Source organism: Pristiophorus japonicus, chromosome 15, assembly GCF_044704955.1.
Source record: "Pristiophorus japonicus isolate sPriJap1 chromosome 15, sPriJap1.hap1, whole genome shotgun sequence".
Lineage (NCBI taxonomy): Eukaryota > Metazoa > Chordata > Chondrichthyes > Pristiophoridae > Pristiophorus > Pristiophorus japonicus.
This window is the reverse complement of record NC_091991.1, coordinates 162,035,190-162,051,611: the sequence shown is the minus strand read 5'-3', so window position 1 is coordinate 162,051,611 and position 16,422 is coordinate 162,035,190. Positions and strand designations below refer to the sequence as shown.

At 45.7% G+C, this 16,422-nt stretch overlaps 1 protein-coding gene across 3 annotated transcripts in view; it reads left to right on the top strand.

Moving 5' to 3' along the window:
* The window catches only part of syngr3a (synaptogyrin 3a), an 89,994-nt gene that overhangs the window by 31,199 nt on the left and 42,373 nt on the right, over nt 1-16,422 (top strand). The window lies entirely within an intron of this gene.

Sequence of the window (16,422 nt, the reverse complement as noted above, 5' to 3'; positions counted from 1 at the left end):
TACTCCATCCCCTTTGCAATAAAGGACAAGATTCCATTGGCCTTCCTGATCACTTGCTGTACCTGCATACTAATCTTTTGTGTTTCATACACAAGTACCCCCAGGTACCGCTGTACTGCAGCACTTTGCAATCTTTCTCCATTTAAATAATAACTTGCTGTTTGATTTTTTTCCGCCAAAGTGCATGACCTCACACTTTCCAACATTATACTCCATCTGCCAAATTTTTGCCCACTCACTTAGCCTGTCTATGTACTTTTGCAGATTTTTTTGTGTCCTCCTCACACATTGCTTTTCCTCCCATCTTTGTATCACCAGCAAACTTGGCTACGTTACACTCAGTCCCTTCTTCCAAGTCGTTAATATAGATTGTAAATAGTTGGGGTCCCAGCACTGATCCTGCGGCACTTCATTAGTTACTGGTTGCCAACCAGAGAATGAACCATTTATCCCGACTATCTGTTTTCTGTTAGTTAGCCAATCCTCTATCCATGCTACTATATTACCCCCAACCCCGTGAACTTTTATATTGTGCAGTAACCTTTTATGTGGTACCTTGTCAAATGCCTTAAGAGTGGATGCAAGTACATTTAAGATTGATATCGAGTAATTCTTCTTCACACAAAGAGTGATCAATAGATGAAATGGAGGTTTAAACCCTGAAATAATTCAAGAGCCAATTGGATGCTACAGTGCGGGTACTTTATAGTATTATTGGCTGGATGAATTAAGATGGACCAAACATGGTTCTGGGTGGGGTGGAGAGTATATATTGTGATACACAAAGTATCAAAATGGATTCTTCTGTATTTTAAATTACTCAACGGTACATTGTCCAGAAGAGTAATGTGCAATGCATATGTGGCAAGTTCATTGCTCCCCTTTAGCAGGTAGGAATTCAAATTTTTAAGTGAGCGATACCTTTATAACTGAAGTGATTTCTGAAGCAGATAAAAGTCGCGATTTTACGAACCTCGGTGGGTCTGTGGCGGGTGGCGTCGGTGGTGGGTCCTGACCCCGCTGCTGTCTCTATCCCTGCCTCAGAACTGAATTTTCCCCGAATGGGCCCACCCAGCGCGTTTCCCAGCCAGTTCGAGGAAGCGGGTCTGGTGACGTCATTTGATGACGCATCATCATCCGGTTTCCTTAAAGGGACCATGGCCAACTTTATTTTGACATTTGTGCTGTCAGTGTTCTACAGCATTGAGGTGCTGCAAACACTCACACACACTGCACAGAGGTGTAGGGCTGCACCAAGGGTCTCCCAGGACTTCCTCCATATGCTTATAGAGGGAGTCAGAGCACGCAAGGCATTTCTCTTTCCTTTCCATGGGCAGAAAGACCTCCCAGGAGATCAACACAGCTTGGTTGCACATTGGACAGGAGGGCACAAGCAGGGATGTGGTCAGGAGGACCTGGGTGCAGTGCTGCAAACCGTTCAATGATCTCAGTAGATCACAAAACATTAGTACAAAGCCACACTCAACCTCATCCTGCTGTGCATCTCATCACATCCCCATCACTCTGCCTTCCCTACCTTACCCCTGCACATCCTTACTCACACCAATTTACCTTGCATCTCCACCCATCCCTCTCTATCTACATAAATCACTTCCCCATCTCACTAACCAATCCTCACACTCACCCTCTTCCTAGTGCAATCATACCAACTAACACACAAGGGCAGCCACCTGGGTGTTTTATGCAATGTTCATGTAGTGTTTCTGTCAATGTGCTGTTGAACACTGAAACCTTTATTTTGAATACTTTGCATTCTAGGACAGATTTATGGGCACCTTTTGAAGTGGCTTAGTGAGTTACAGAGAATGGTGAGATATAAGGGCACCCCCGGCAATTGTGATGAGTGTGAAAGGAATGGCTTGGGCATTGTAGGGATGCTCTATGGTGTTGGTGTGGGGTGGTGCCAACCTGGTGCATCATGTAGTAGCCAGGGTGTACAGCATGAAATGAAGTAAATCTGTCCATGGTGAGGCCATCCCGGGCAGCAATGTGGTTGGGTGCTGATGCCCTATGTCCTGTTAAGCATCATGTGATTGTTGCTGGTGTTGTTGTTGACGCTGCTGTTGTGCCTGGTATTGCTGTTGTTGGGGCTGATTGTGGTGGGATACTGAGGATCAAGGTGAGAGAGTATAAAGGGCACCTGTGCTGATGGAATAGATGGCAGGTTAAGTGGAGATGACAGAAGTGATCTGTCAATGGTGAGAGAGGTAATGAGATTAGACTGGATGGAGACTTGTGTAAAGACTTGCAGCATGGTGAATCTGTTGTGGAAATGCAGTGAGGAAGAGCGTGTGGCTGAGGAAACATATCTCTGTAAGGTGGGAGCTTTTACTGTACATTTAACCTGTCAACTCAACAGCTGATGCAGTGTCCACTGAACTCCCACCTCAGCTTGACTGATGTGGTCCATGACCAGTGTGGACCCCGTGGGTGAGCTGCCAAATGCAGAAGATAAGATGAAATTAATTCTTATGTGGCTCTAAACAAGTCACTAATGACCTGAATTGGGTGCCCCGCTGTGAACCCACCACTGGTGTCGGGTTTGCTCAGCATTGACAGACCCAACATCGGGGAAAGGCGCGTGGAGGCAGGTTCACCGCTGGGTCCCGAGCCATTGTGGGATAAAAAATACTTTCCCACCCGACTCGCAACCGCTGACCTCCCCGAAAATCCAGCCCATAGATTTGGATTATTTGTCGGGATCCATTTGCTTTATATATAAGTAGACTGATAATCTTTAGTACAATTAACAATGTGCACTCCTCGTTTTAAGTAATGTTCCAAAAAGCCTTCCTTTAATTGCAATGTGTTTACCAGTGTTCTTATCTGCTGTAATATTTATTGATCTAAGGGATCCTGGCAAATGAGCTAAAGTGTGTAATAATTCCCATTTAATTGAATTTACTAAATCAGTATCAGATGTTAGCCCATAAAAACTCTTCAATTGTCTTTCCTATTTCACAGTGAATATTTATCATCATAATTTACCAACTATTTTTTTCCCAGAATGTAATAATTACAGATATACTATGAGCTAAAGCAACTGTACCAGTAAACCAGTTGGCAAAGCTAGGATTCTTTGGCTGTTTTCTAGAGCATAAACTTCATGTTTATTTTATTAAAGCAACATTGTTCAAGGTAAAGAAAATAAATAACGATTTGAATTTATATAGCGCCTTTCATGGCCTCAGGACGTCCCAAAGTGCTTTCCAGCCAATGAAGTACTTTTGAAGTGTAGTCACTGTGGTAATGTATGTCCTGGGAGCAGCGTGGAGGCAAGCCACTACAAAGTACGGCGCGGTGCAGAAGGGCAACGGCAGCGATGAGTGACGTCAGCAATGTCCAGGTCAGCGATTGGAGCGTGGGCTGGAGCGAGGGCAGGTGCAGCAGGAACGGTGAGGTTGGGGCGAAGGAGCTGTGCGAGACTGTGGAGGGATGTGATCGGGGCCCAGGGGTGGCGTGAGTTCGGGCCCAGGGGCAGCACGGGCCAGCCCACACTGCAATATGTGTGCGCACTATGTCCGTGCAGCAGAGCAGGTCTCCAGTTGTCTTGGGTAATCTTTGCCACTGGACCAAGACCTAGCTCTGTCAAGCCAGTGTGGTGGTTGGTGTGCAACGGCCACCACACATTAAAAAAATCCACGCACAGGCATCTTCCATCCTTGAGGATATATTCAGGTTCTTCTTTCGAAACACCTGTGAACTCATCCCTTTATTTTGGCGTGGAAGCAAGTCATCCTCGTTTCGAGGAACTGCCTATGAAGATGATGTCCCAAGTTTGTGATTGATTATGATACTCATTAGATTAGAGAGGGAATTCACAGCCCAGCATAAAAAAGGAAACTGCCAGTTTATGGTCAGTAATGGCAAATAGGAGAAAAAAGAAACATCAAGCAAAAGGAAATGAATGAAAATAAATTGTAACTTGTATTTCTTTGGGAGAGGAGCTGTTTTGCTATTGCTCATTGCCTGATTATATCCCTCTGCCACGCCGACAAGTTTGACAGACTTAACTTTTCCTGTAACATTAACGTTATATTTGTTGATTATGTGCCTGTATTTTTTTGCTTTCCGAATCAATATTTTATCATTAGAGGTGAAACTAAATGCGAAATGCTCACAAACTGAGAGATAACCTTATTCATCAGCTGAGTTCAAGCCATAAACTGGATACCCCAGTTTAGATTTTTATTAAACATCTAAATTGTTGTGTATTTGTAAAGCATGCACTCCCATGTTCCGCCACCAGGGAGCGCATCCCCTGAAGTCCCAAGGGATCCCAGCATCCCTTGGGAGCACTGTATATAAGCCGGACCCTAAAGCCTGTTCCTCACTCTGGAGTGTTTGAATAAAGACTGAGGTCACTGTTACTTTAATCTCCCTGTGTGCAGTCTCATCTGTGTTAGGAACACAATAACTGGCGACGAGTATACGAATCCAACGCAAAGATGCAGCAAACTATGGTCATCCTGGAGAAGTTCTCGGAAGGTGAGGACTGGGACGCTTATGTCGAACGGCTAGACCAGCACTTTGTAACCAACGAGCTGGACAGAGAAGGAAGCACTGCAAAAAGGAGAGCGGTCCTCCTCACAGTCTGCGGGACACCGGCATGCAGCCTCATGAAGAATCTTCTGACTCTGGTGAAACCCACAGATAAGTCATATGAGGAGCTGTGTACACTGGTTCGGGAGCATCTTAATCCGAGGGAGAGCATGCTGATGGCGAGGTATCGGTTCTACACGTGTCAGCGATCTGAAGGTCAGGAAGTGGCGAGCTACGTCGCCGAGCTAAGGCGACTTGCAGGACAATGTGAGTTTGATGGCTACCTGGACCAAATGCTCAGAGACTTTTTTGTACTGGGCATTGGCCACGAGACCATCCAAAGAAAACTTTTGACTGTAGAGACACCGACCCTCAGTAAGGCCATTGAGATAGCACAGGCATTTGTGTCCATCAGCGATAACACCAAATAAATCTCTCAGCACACAAGTGCTAGTAATGTTCATAAATTAACTGGTGCTTTCGAGCAGAAATGTACAGGGCAGAAACCACGAGTCTGCAACTGCCAGCAGGCTTCAGGTGACCCAGATGACTCAGAGTCCGCAACAAAGGATGAATGCAAGGCAATTCACACCTTGTTGGCATTGTGGAGGCTTCCATTCAGCCTATTCATGCCACTTCAAAGGGTATGTTTGCAAGAGCTGTGGAACAATGGGGCACCTCCAACGAGCTTGCAGACGAGCTGCAAGCTCTGCAAAACCTGCTAACCACCACATGGCAGAGGAAGATCGGTCCGTGGTAGACCAAAGCAATTTCGAGCCTCAGAGAGAGGAGGCAGATGATGAAGTACACGTTGTGCACACATTTTCGACGAAATATCCACCTATAATGCTAAACGTAAAATTGAATAGCTTACCCGTAGCCATGGAACTGGACACTGGCGCTAGCCAAGCCATCATGAGTAAAAAGATGTTTGAGAGACTGTGGTGCAACAAGGCACTCAGACCAGCCCTAAGCCCCATCCACACGAAATTGAGAACGTACACCAAAGAGCTTATCACTGTCCTGGGCAGCGCCATGGTCAAGGTCACCTACGAGGGCACAGTGCACGAACTGCCACTCTGGATTGTCCCGGGTGATGGCCCCACACTACTTGGAAGGAGCTGGCTGGGCAAAATCCGCTGGAACTGGGATGACATCCGAGCGCTATCACATGTCGATGAGGCCTCATGGACCCAGGTTCTTAACAAATTTCCTTTCCTTTTTGAACTGGCATTGGAAACTTTTCCGGGGCAAAGGTGCGGATCCACTTGGTCCCAGAGGCACGACCCATTCACCACAAGGCGCGAGCGGTACCTCACATGATGAGGGAGAGAGTGGAAATTGAGCTGGACAGGCTGCAAGGCGAGGGCATCATCTCCCCAGTGGAATTCAGCGAGTGGGCCAGCCCGATTGTTCCAGTACTCAAAAGTGATGGCACGGTCAGGATTTGCGGCAATTATAAAGTAACTATTAATCATTTCTCACTACAGGACTAATACCTGCTACCTAAGGCAGACGACCTATTTGCGACGCTGGCAGGAGGCAAGACGTTCACCAAGCTCGACCTGACTTCGGCGTACATGACGCAGGAGCTGGAGGAGTCTTCGAAGGGCCTCACCTGCATCAACACGCACAAGGGACTGTTCATCTACAACAGATGCCCGTTTGGAATTCAGTCAGCTGCAGCGATCTTCCAGAGAAACATGGAGAGCCTACTCAAGTCGGTACCACGCACGGTGGTTTTTCAGGACGATATATTGGTCACGGGTAGGGACACCGTCGAGCACCTACAAAACCTGGAGGAGGTCCTCCAGCGACTGGATCGCGTAGGGCTGCGGCTGAAGAGATCGAAATGCATCTTCATGGCATCAGAAGTGGAGTTTTTGTGGAGAAAGATCGCGGCGGACAGCATTCGGTCCACAGATGCCAAGACAGAAGCTATCAGGAACGCACCCAGGCCATAGAACGTCACGGAGCTGCGGTCGTTCCTGGAACTCCTCAACTATTTTGGTAACTTCCTACCGGGGTTAAACACCCGCTTAGATCACCTACCTGTCTTATTACGTAAAGGTGAGAACTGTGTATGGGGGAAAAAAACAAGTAATTGCTTTTGAGAAAGCCAGAAACATTTTATGCTCCAACAAGCTGCTTGTAAAAGACTTGTGCTAGCATGTGATGCGCCGTTGTACGGAGTTGGGTGTGTATTACAACAAGCTAACATTGCGGGGAAGTTGCAACCTGTTGCCTATGCCTCCAGGAGCTTGTCTAAGGCCGAGAGGGCCTACAGCATGATTGAGAAAGAGGCATTAGCGTGTGTGTTCAGGTTAAAGAAAATGCATCAGTACCTGTTTGGCCTCAAATTTGAGCTGGAAACTGATCACAAGCCCCTGAAAAGAAGGGGATAAATACTAATGCCTCAGTCCGCATACAAAGGTGGGCACCCGAGCTATCAGCGTATAACTATACCATCCGCCACAGGACAGGCACCGAGAACTGTGCAGATGATCTCAGTCGGTTACCATTGCCCACCACGGGGGTGGAAATGGCGCAGCCTGCAAACTTGTTGATAGTCATGGAAGCATGTGAAAAATCACCTGTCATGGCCCGCCAGATTAGGACTTGGACCAGCCTAGATCCTCTGCTGTCCATAGTAAAAAAACTGTGTACTGCGTGGGAGCTGGGCCAGCATCCCCGTTGAAATGCAAGAGCTAATCAAACCGTTCCAGCGGCGAAAGGATGAGCTGTCCATTCAGGCAGACTGCCTGTTGTGGGGCAACCACGTCGTGCTACCAAAAAGGGCAGGGAGACATTCATCTCTGATATCCATAGCACACACCCAGGTATAGTAATGATGAAAGCAATAGCCAGATCCCACGTGTGGTGGCCCGATATCAACTCTGACTTAGAGTCCTGTGTACGGCAATGCAGCATGTGTGCTCAGTTGAGCAACGCGCCCAGAGAGACACCACTAAGGTTGTGGTCCTGGCCCTTCAGACAATGGTCGAGGATCCATGTCGACTATGCGGGCCCATTTTTCGGTAAAATGTTCCTGGTGGTGGTGGATGCTTTTTAAAAATGGATTGAATGTGAAATAATGTCGGGAAGCACCGCCACCGCCACCATTGAAAGTCTGAGGGCCATGTTTGCCACCCACGGCCTGCCTGACATACTGGTCAGTGACAACGGGCCATGTTTCACCAGTGCCGAATTTAAAGAATTCATGACCCGCAATAGGATCAAACATGTCACCTCGGCCCCGTTTAAACCAGCCTCCAATGGGCAGGCAGAGTGGGCAGTACAAACAATCAAACAGAGCCTCAAACGAGTCACAGAAAGCTCACTCCAAACCCGCCTGTCCCGAGTACTGCTCAGCTACCACATGAGACCCCACTCGCTCACAGGGGTGCCCCCGGCTGAGCTACTCATGAAAAGGACACTTAAAACCAGACTCTCGCTGGTTCATCCCAACCTGCACGATCAGGTAGAGAGCAGACGGCAGCAGCAAAATGTAAATGATGGTTGCGCCACTGTGTCACGGGAAATTGATCTGAATGACTCTGTGTATGTGCTAAACTATGGACATGGTCCCAAGTGAATCGCGGACACGGTGATAGCTAAAGAAGGGAGTAGGATGTTTATAGTCAAACTAGACAATGGACAAATTTGTAGAAAGCACCTGGACCAAACGAGGCTGCGGTTCACAGACTGCCCTGAACAACCCACAACAGACACCACCTTTTTTGAGCCCACAACACATACCCAAAGAATCAACGACACCACCCTGGACCAGGAAATCAAACCCATCACGCCCAACAGCCCAGCAAAGCCAGGCTCACCCAGCAGCCCTGCAGGGCCAACAACACGCCAGCCCAGCGAGGGCACAGCCAACACCCCAGAACAGATATTTGTACCGAGGCGGTCCACCAGGGAAAGAAAGGCTCCCGACCACCTCATCTTGTAAATAGTTTTCACTTTGACTTTGGCGGGGAGTGATGTTGTGTATCTGTAAAGCATGCACTCCCATGTTCCGCCACCAGGGAGCGCATCCACTGAAGTCCCAAGGGATCCCAGCATCTCTTGGGAGCACTGTATATAAGCCGGCCCCTAAGGCCTGCTCCTCACTCTGGAGTGTCTTAATAAAGACTGAGGTCACTGTTACTTTAACTTCCCTGTATGCAGTCTCATCTGTGTTAGGAACACAATATAAATGGTACAATTTTAAAGGGGGTGCAGGAAGAGAATGACCTTGGGACATATGTGCACACATCTTTCAAGGTGGCAGGACAAGTTGAGAAGGCTGTTCAAAAAACATACGGGATCGTTGGCTTCATAAACAGAGGCATCGCGTACAAAGCTGAGGAAGTTGTGCTAAACCGTTATCAATCACTGGTGAGGCCCCAGCTGTAGTTTTGGGCCCATTTCTGTGCACCACACTTTAGGAAGGCAGAAGGGTCAGTAACCAAAGGACGTAGATTTAAAGTAATTGGCAAAAGAACCAAAGGTGAGATGAGAATTCATTTTACTCCGTGAATTTTTAGGATCTGGAATGCACTGTCTGAAATGGTGGTGGAAGCAGATTCAATAATAACTTTCGAAAGGGAATTGGATAAATACTTGAAGGAGAAGAGGATTGCAGGGCTATGGGGACAGAACGGGGGAGTGGGTTTAATTGGATCGCTCCTTCAAAGAGGTGGCACAGACACAGTGCAGTGAATGGCCTCCTTCTGTGCTGTGAGATTCTATGATCCTGTCTAGCTACCACTCCATTATTCTACCTTCTTGTTGGAACTTGCAATTGGATCTTAAGGGAATTCTTGATTCTATTTCCATCTGCTTCTTTATTAATAATCATTATAGAATTAGACTTTTATCGGAAACATAGTGTAGAGAATCATAGTACAGGTACACATGAAAATGCTTGAAAACGCCCCCCAAAAAGTGTCAAAAATCAAAATATCCTGGTGAGCAAGCCAGTAAAACACCGATGGAAATATATTTTTCACCACTAGAGCTCATTTCCCCCCTTCAGAAGTTTCTATATCCCCCTTTCTAAAATTGCACTTTTGTGTGTATGTGTTCATCCCCCCTCCCCCCCATAATACAACAGTTGGAATATTGGGTAGAGCTGCAACTTAAGTCATGACAAGTTCATGTTCTACTGTACTTTCCTTGTAACTAATTCTTTTCATATATCATTCATGACCCCATTGGGTTTTCAGTTTTCACAGTAAACCAAACCGAATTGCAGAATGTGATCCCAAAATATGAATATAAATCCTGAAATCCAATGCAAGAAAAAGGAATGTAACTTATTCAGTCACCTTGAATCATTGGCGTTGGCCATAAGCCTTGATTGAGGGCTAATGTTCATCTCTATGTTGATTTTTGAGTTCTCGGCTTTTTTGAAATCTGAGTATTGTAGATTGATATCTATAGCTCCACTTCACATCCGAAACTGTTCAAAAAAAGCTGCTGCCACAATGTGTGCCTCGAATTAGTGCCAATAAAGATGGTTCAACACTTTAACAATAGCAATAAGTAAACTATTACTGTTATCATAGTCACAGTTGGGACCATATGTTGAGTTGAATATTGACATTAAAAAATAATTACTTTTCTCAAAATCTTTATGATATTCCATTGACAATGCAAACATTACATATTACCAAAGTTAATTGTCCAAGCAAGATTTCTAATGATCAAAGGTTAGGTTTCTGAAGACGAAGTGGGACTGCCTATCATAAACTACCCAGCTGTGCCTCTGAAGACTATTTAGATATGCACGTTCGAATGTAAGAAACAAAAATAAAACTGCAGAATTTTATTTTTGTTTATTCTATCCCAGCTTAGCTCGGTGGTACAGGTGGTAGTGTTTCTGAGTTAGACAATGGCGTAGGACTTGAGCACATAATCTAGGCTAACACTTCAGTGCAGTACACAGGGAGTGTTGTATTACCGGAGGTGTGGTCTTTCAGGTGAAACATTGCACTGTGGGTCCTTCTGCCCTCTCGGGTGGACGCAAACAATTCCATGACACTATTCGAAGAACAGGGAAGCTCCCCCAGTGTCCTTACCAATATTTATCACTCGACCAATGCCATCAAAAATAGATAACTGGTGATTTATCTAATTGCTGTTTGTGGGACCTTACTGTGCACAAATTGGCTGCCACATTTGCCTACATAACACTTGAAAGAGCAATTAATTGAAACTTTTTGAATATCCTGAGGACAAGCAAACAACAACAACCTGTATTTATATAGCACCTTTAACATAGTAAAATGTCCCAAGGTGCTTCACAGGAGTATTATAAGTCAAACAAATTGACACCGAGCCACATAAGGAGAAATTAGGGCAGGTGACCAAAAGCTTGGTCAAAGAGGGAGGTTTTAAGGAGCGTCTTGAAAGAGGAAAGAGAGTAGAGAGGCGGAGAGGTTTAGGCAGGGAGTTCCAGAGCTTGGGGCCCAGGCAACAGAAGGCACGGCCACCAATGGTTGAGCAATTATAATCAGGGATGCTCAAGAGGGGAGAATTAGAGGAGCGCAGACATCTCAGGGGGGGGGGGGGGGCCGAAGGAGATTACAGAGATAGGGAGCGGCGAGACTATGGAGGGATTTGAAAACAAGGATGAGAATTTTAAAATCGAGGCGTTGCTTAACCGGGAACCACAGGGATGATGGATGAGTGGCACATGGTGCGAGTGAAAAGCACAATATAAATGCTAGCTTTTCTTTGCATATATATGGCATGCAAACATTTTAGTGTTCTGTGAATACTGCAGTTTGAGGAGGCTTACCTTTCACAGCTCTGAATGGCGGCTTCTGTAAGTTGACTTAATGCTGGTCTGAAGTAGGGTCCATGTAAAACTATTTACCATTCAGCATAGGCATGTCATTTGTAAAGTCAACACATCCATTGCTTGTAAATTGATTGTTTGAGGCTTAGTACTTCAGCTACACTAAGAAACAGCTACATAGAACAATCTGGTAGAATTCTCTTGTGATGAATACAATTCCAAATCATTTGATCCGCTGAAGTGCCCTTTAACACACACGAGAATAGTCAATCCTTTGCTCTTGGCTAGCTCAAAACAAGATATTTTATACGTCACTAACACTGTGCCTCATCACAGCTACATTTTCAAATGCCACTTATTTTATTTAATTATTTAGGTCAGTGACACACCTGCATCCTGCTCCTTCAGTCTCTAATGATTTAGAATATGTTTAGAAGAACCCGCCATACCTTGCTCTCAGCTCATTATCGCAATAACACCTAACATTTCTATGCCACGACAGATATTTTGTGTTTTATTGTGTACTGGGTCTTGAAATGGCCTTGAATTTACTTGCGTTTTGCAGCATAGGTACAGAATTGGCATTTTTGGGGCTGCCGTTTAGGGCAAGGCCCATTTCCACCCATAAAAGCAGTATTTCCATTTGATGTTTCCATTTGGTTCTGGGACCTTCGGTGTGTGCAAATGTCGACGCTGCTGGAGGAAGATCAGGCGGTGGCATTCCTGCCTCCGAGTCAGAAGGTTGTGGGTTCAAGCCCCACTTCAGGACTTCATAATCCAGGCTATCACTTAAGTGCAGTACTGTGGGAGTGCTGCAATGTTGGAACTGCTGACTTTCAGGTGAGATGTTAAACTGACATCCTGTTTGCCCACTCGGGTGGCCGTCAAACGTCCCACAGCATTACTTGAAGAAGAGCGGGAGAATTCTCCTGGTGTCCTGGCCAATATTTATCCCTCAAGCAGCATCACTTAAATCGTATTATCTGGCCATTATCTCATTGTTGTTTGTGGGACATTTTTGCGTGCAAATTGGCTACTGCATTTCGCTACATGACAACAGTCACTAAGGGGGAGAAATTCGATTGGATAGCACCCCTCGCGAGGGGCGCTAAAGAGTTTGCAGCCGCGAGTACCGGCATTCTCGCCGGTCGGCAAATTCAGTGTGCCAGTACCCTACCGGCAGTGCTGAGGAGTATCGCCCAGGAGTGTAGTGCCGGTGTGTCAACGCGCTACAAAATCTGGTTTTGCGCTCCACTCGTGGCGTCCTGTAGTGACACCGCCAGAGATAGCTGGTGTGCAGAGCTGTCCCAGGGCTCTAAGGGAAGGAATGACTGCATGAGGTAAGTGTGATTGATTTTTTTTGTTGCAATTTACCTTTATTTGGGGTGAGTAATGTATAGGGAATGGATTTTGTTTTTTAAAATCCGATTCTTTTTTTAGCAGGGAGACCTCTCTTCGGGCGCTACAAAGCCAACCCTTTAGCACGGGATCTTCAGTTGCTAACCCGGCCTAGCGCCCTAAGAGAAGTGTGGAACACCTCGCTTCGCACTCCACTCCACTGTCAGGGCGCAACCACTGACTTTTGTGGCTCCTGTCGCTAACCATTTTCCGGTGCTAAATTTAGCGACCACCCGACATTAGCGCCTTAAGAACCGAATTTCTTGCCCTCTATATATGCAGGAGTCCCACCACCCCATGTTCCCTCCCCCCCCCCCCCCCCGCCCCGGAGTCCATCTCGCTTTCCAACCAATATTCTCTTTTGAGTACCGGTGAAGGCGATGGTGTCGCTGGGAGGGTAACCAGAGCCAAGTCCAAGGCACCATGGGTGGCCCAGCTGCACAGGAGGAAGGGACAAAGAATAAAAGAGCTGTAGTAGTAGGGGATTCAATAGTTAAGGGAGCAGAGAGGTATTTCTGCGGCCGTAGACGTGACTCCAGAATGTATGGTGCCAGGGTCAAGGATGACACAGAACGGACGCATGGCATTCTGGGGGGAGAGGGTGACTAGCCAGAGGTCGTGGTCCATATCGGGACAAATGATATAGGTAGAAAGAGGGATGAGGTCCTGCAGGCAGAATTTAGGAAGCTAGGAGGAAAAGTAAAGGGTAGGATCTCAAAGGTAGTAATCTCCGGGTTACTGCCGGTGCCACGTGCTAATGAGTACAAGAATAGAAGGATAGAGAGGATGAACGTGTGGCTGGAGAGTTTGTGCCGGAGGGAGGGCTTTAAATTCCTGAGGCATTGGGACCGGTTCTAGGGGAGATGGAACCTGTAAAACGAACAGTATCCTTGCGGGAAGTTTTGCTGGTGCTGTTGGGAAGAGTTTAAACTAGCTTGGCAGGGGAATGGGAACCTGAGAACAAATTCAATAGGGAAGGAAGTAAAGCTGAAATTGGATAGCAGGAATGTAGAAAGTGAACCTGTAAGTCAGAGGAAACAGGCTTAGTAAGTAGTAATCAAGGAGGTCTTCCTGTGCTAAATGATATATACTTCAATGCAAGGAGTATAGCGAATAAGGCGGATGAGCTAAGAGCACATGTAGACACTTGGGAGCATGACATTATAGCCATTACACAGACATGGCTGAAAGAGGAGTATATTTGGCAGCTCAATATTCCTGGTTACAGGATTGTTAGACAAGACAGAGAGGGGGTAAAAAGGAGGGTGGGGAGGTGTTGCGGTATTGATTAAAGAAACCATTACAGCTGTGAGGGTTGATATGTTAGAGGGATCATCAAATGAGGCCATATGGGTCGAGTTGGAATATAAAAAAGTGGCGATTACAAGGGCGGGAGATAGAAGAGCAAATATGTAGGCAAATTTCTGTGAAGTCCAAAAATCATAGGGCAGTAATAGTAGGGGATTTTAACTATCCTAATATTGATTGGGACAAATATAGTGTGAAGGGTATAGAGGATGCGGAATTCTTAAAATGCATTCAAGAGAACTTTTTTAGTCAGCATGTGACAAGCCCAAAACGAGAGGGGGCGGTTTTGGATTTAGTTTTGGGGAATGGAAGGGGTATTAGTGGGAGAGCACTTGGGTGCTAGTGACCATAATTCAGTTAGATTCAAGTTAGTTATGGATAAGGACAAGGATAGACCAGGAATAAAAGTCCCAAATTGGGGAAAAGCTAACTTTGCAAAGTTGAGAAGTGATTTGGTCACAGTGGACTGGAAACAGCTACTTGTAGGTAAATCAGTGTCGGAACAGTGGGAGGCATTCAAGGAGGAGATCCGGAGGGCTCAGGCCAAACATGTGCCCTTAAAGAAAAAGGGTGGGAATAACAATTCTAGAGCCCTCTGGGTGTCTAGGGACTTACAAAGGAGGATAAAGGAAAAAAAAGGGAAGCATATGTCATATACTGACGGCTAAATACTGTAGAATCTTTGGAGGAATATAGAAAATTCAGAGGTAAAATTAAAAAGGATATTAGGAATGCTAAGAGAGAGCATGAAACATTCTTGGCAAGTAAAATTAAGGAAAACCCAAAGATTTTCTATAAATATATTAAGAGGATAACTAAAGAAAGGGTAGGGCCTATTAGAGACCATGAGGGTAATTTCTATGTGGAGGCGGAAGATGTTGGTATGGTTCTCAATGAATACTTTGCGTTTGTTTTCACAAAGGAAAGGGGCAATGCAGATACTGCTTTTGAGGAGGAATGTGAAATTCTGGATGAAATAAACATAGTGAGAGAGGAGGTATTAAGGGGTTTAGCAGTTTGAAAGTAGATAAGCCCCAGGCCAGAATGAAATACATCCCAGGCTGTTGAGCGAAGTAAAAGAGGAAATAGCAGAAACATTGACCATCATTTTCCAGTCCTCTTTGGATTTGGGCATGGTGCTGGAGGGCTGCTAATGTGCTACCCTTTTTTAAGAATGGAGAAAGGGATAGACCGAGTAATTGCAGGACTGTCAGCGGTGGGAAAATTATTGAAAAAAATCCTGAAAGACAGCATAAATCTACATTTGGAAAGGCAAGGATTAATTAGGGACAGTCAGCACGGATTTGTTAAGGGAAGATCGTGTTTGACTAACCTGATTGAATTTTTCGAGGAGGTAACCAGGAGGGTGAATGAGGGTAGTGCATACGATGTAGTGTATATAGAATTTAGCAAAGCTTTTGATAAGGTCCCACATGGTAGACTGGTCACAAAGGTTAAAGCCCATGGGATCCAGGGCAAAGTGGCAAGTTGGATCCAAAATTGGCTTAGAGGTAGGAAGCAAAGGGTAATGATTGATGGATGTTTTGGGGACTGGAAGGATGTTTCCAGTGATGTTCCACAGGGCTCAGGACTGGGTCCCTTGCTTTTTGTGCTATGCATCAATGATCTGGATTTGAATAAAGGGAGTATGATTAAGCAGTTTGCAGATGACACTAAAATTGGCTGTTTGGTTGATAATGAAGAGAAAAGTCATGGACTGCAGGAGGATATCAATGTACTGGTCAGGTGGGCAGAACAGTGGCAAATGGAATTTAATTCGGAGAAGTGTGAGGTAATGCACTTGGGGAGGGCTAATAAGGAAAGGGTATACACATTAAACGGTAGGCCACTTAAAGTGTAGATGAACAAAGGGACCTTGGAGTGCTTGTCCACAGATTCCTGAAAGTAGCAGGCTAGGTGAATAAGGTAGTTAAGAAGGCATATGGAATGCTTGCCTTAATTGGCCGAGGCATAGAATATAAGAGCAGGGAGGTTATGCTTACATTGTATAATACTCTAGTTAGGCCACAGCTGGAGTACTGCGTGCAGTTCTGGTCACCATATTATAGAAAGGACGTGATTGCACTGGAGAGGGTGCAGAGGAGATTTACTAGAATGCTGACTGGAATGGAGAATCTTAGCTATGAGACGAGATTGGATAGGCTGGGTTTGTTCTCATTGGAACAGAGGAGGCTGAGAGGAGACCTCATTGAGGTGTATAAAATTTTGAGAGGCCTGGATATAGTGGATAGCAAGGGCCTATTTCTCTTGGTGGAGGGGTCAATTATGAGGGGGCATAGTTTTAAGGTGGTTGATGGAAGGTTCAGAGGGGATTTGAGGGGAAGCTGCTTCACACA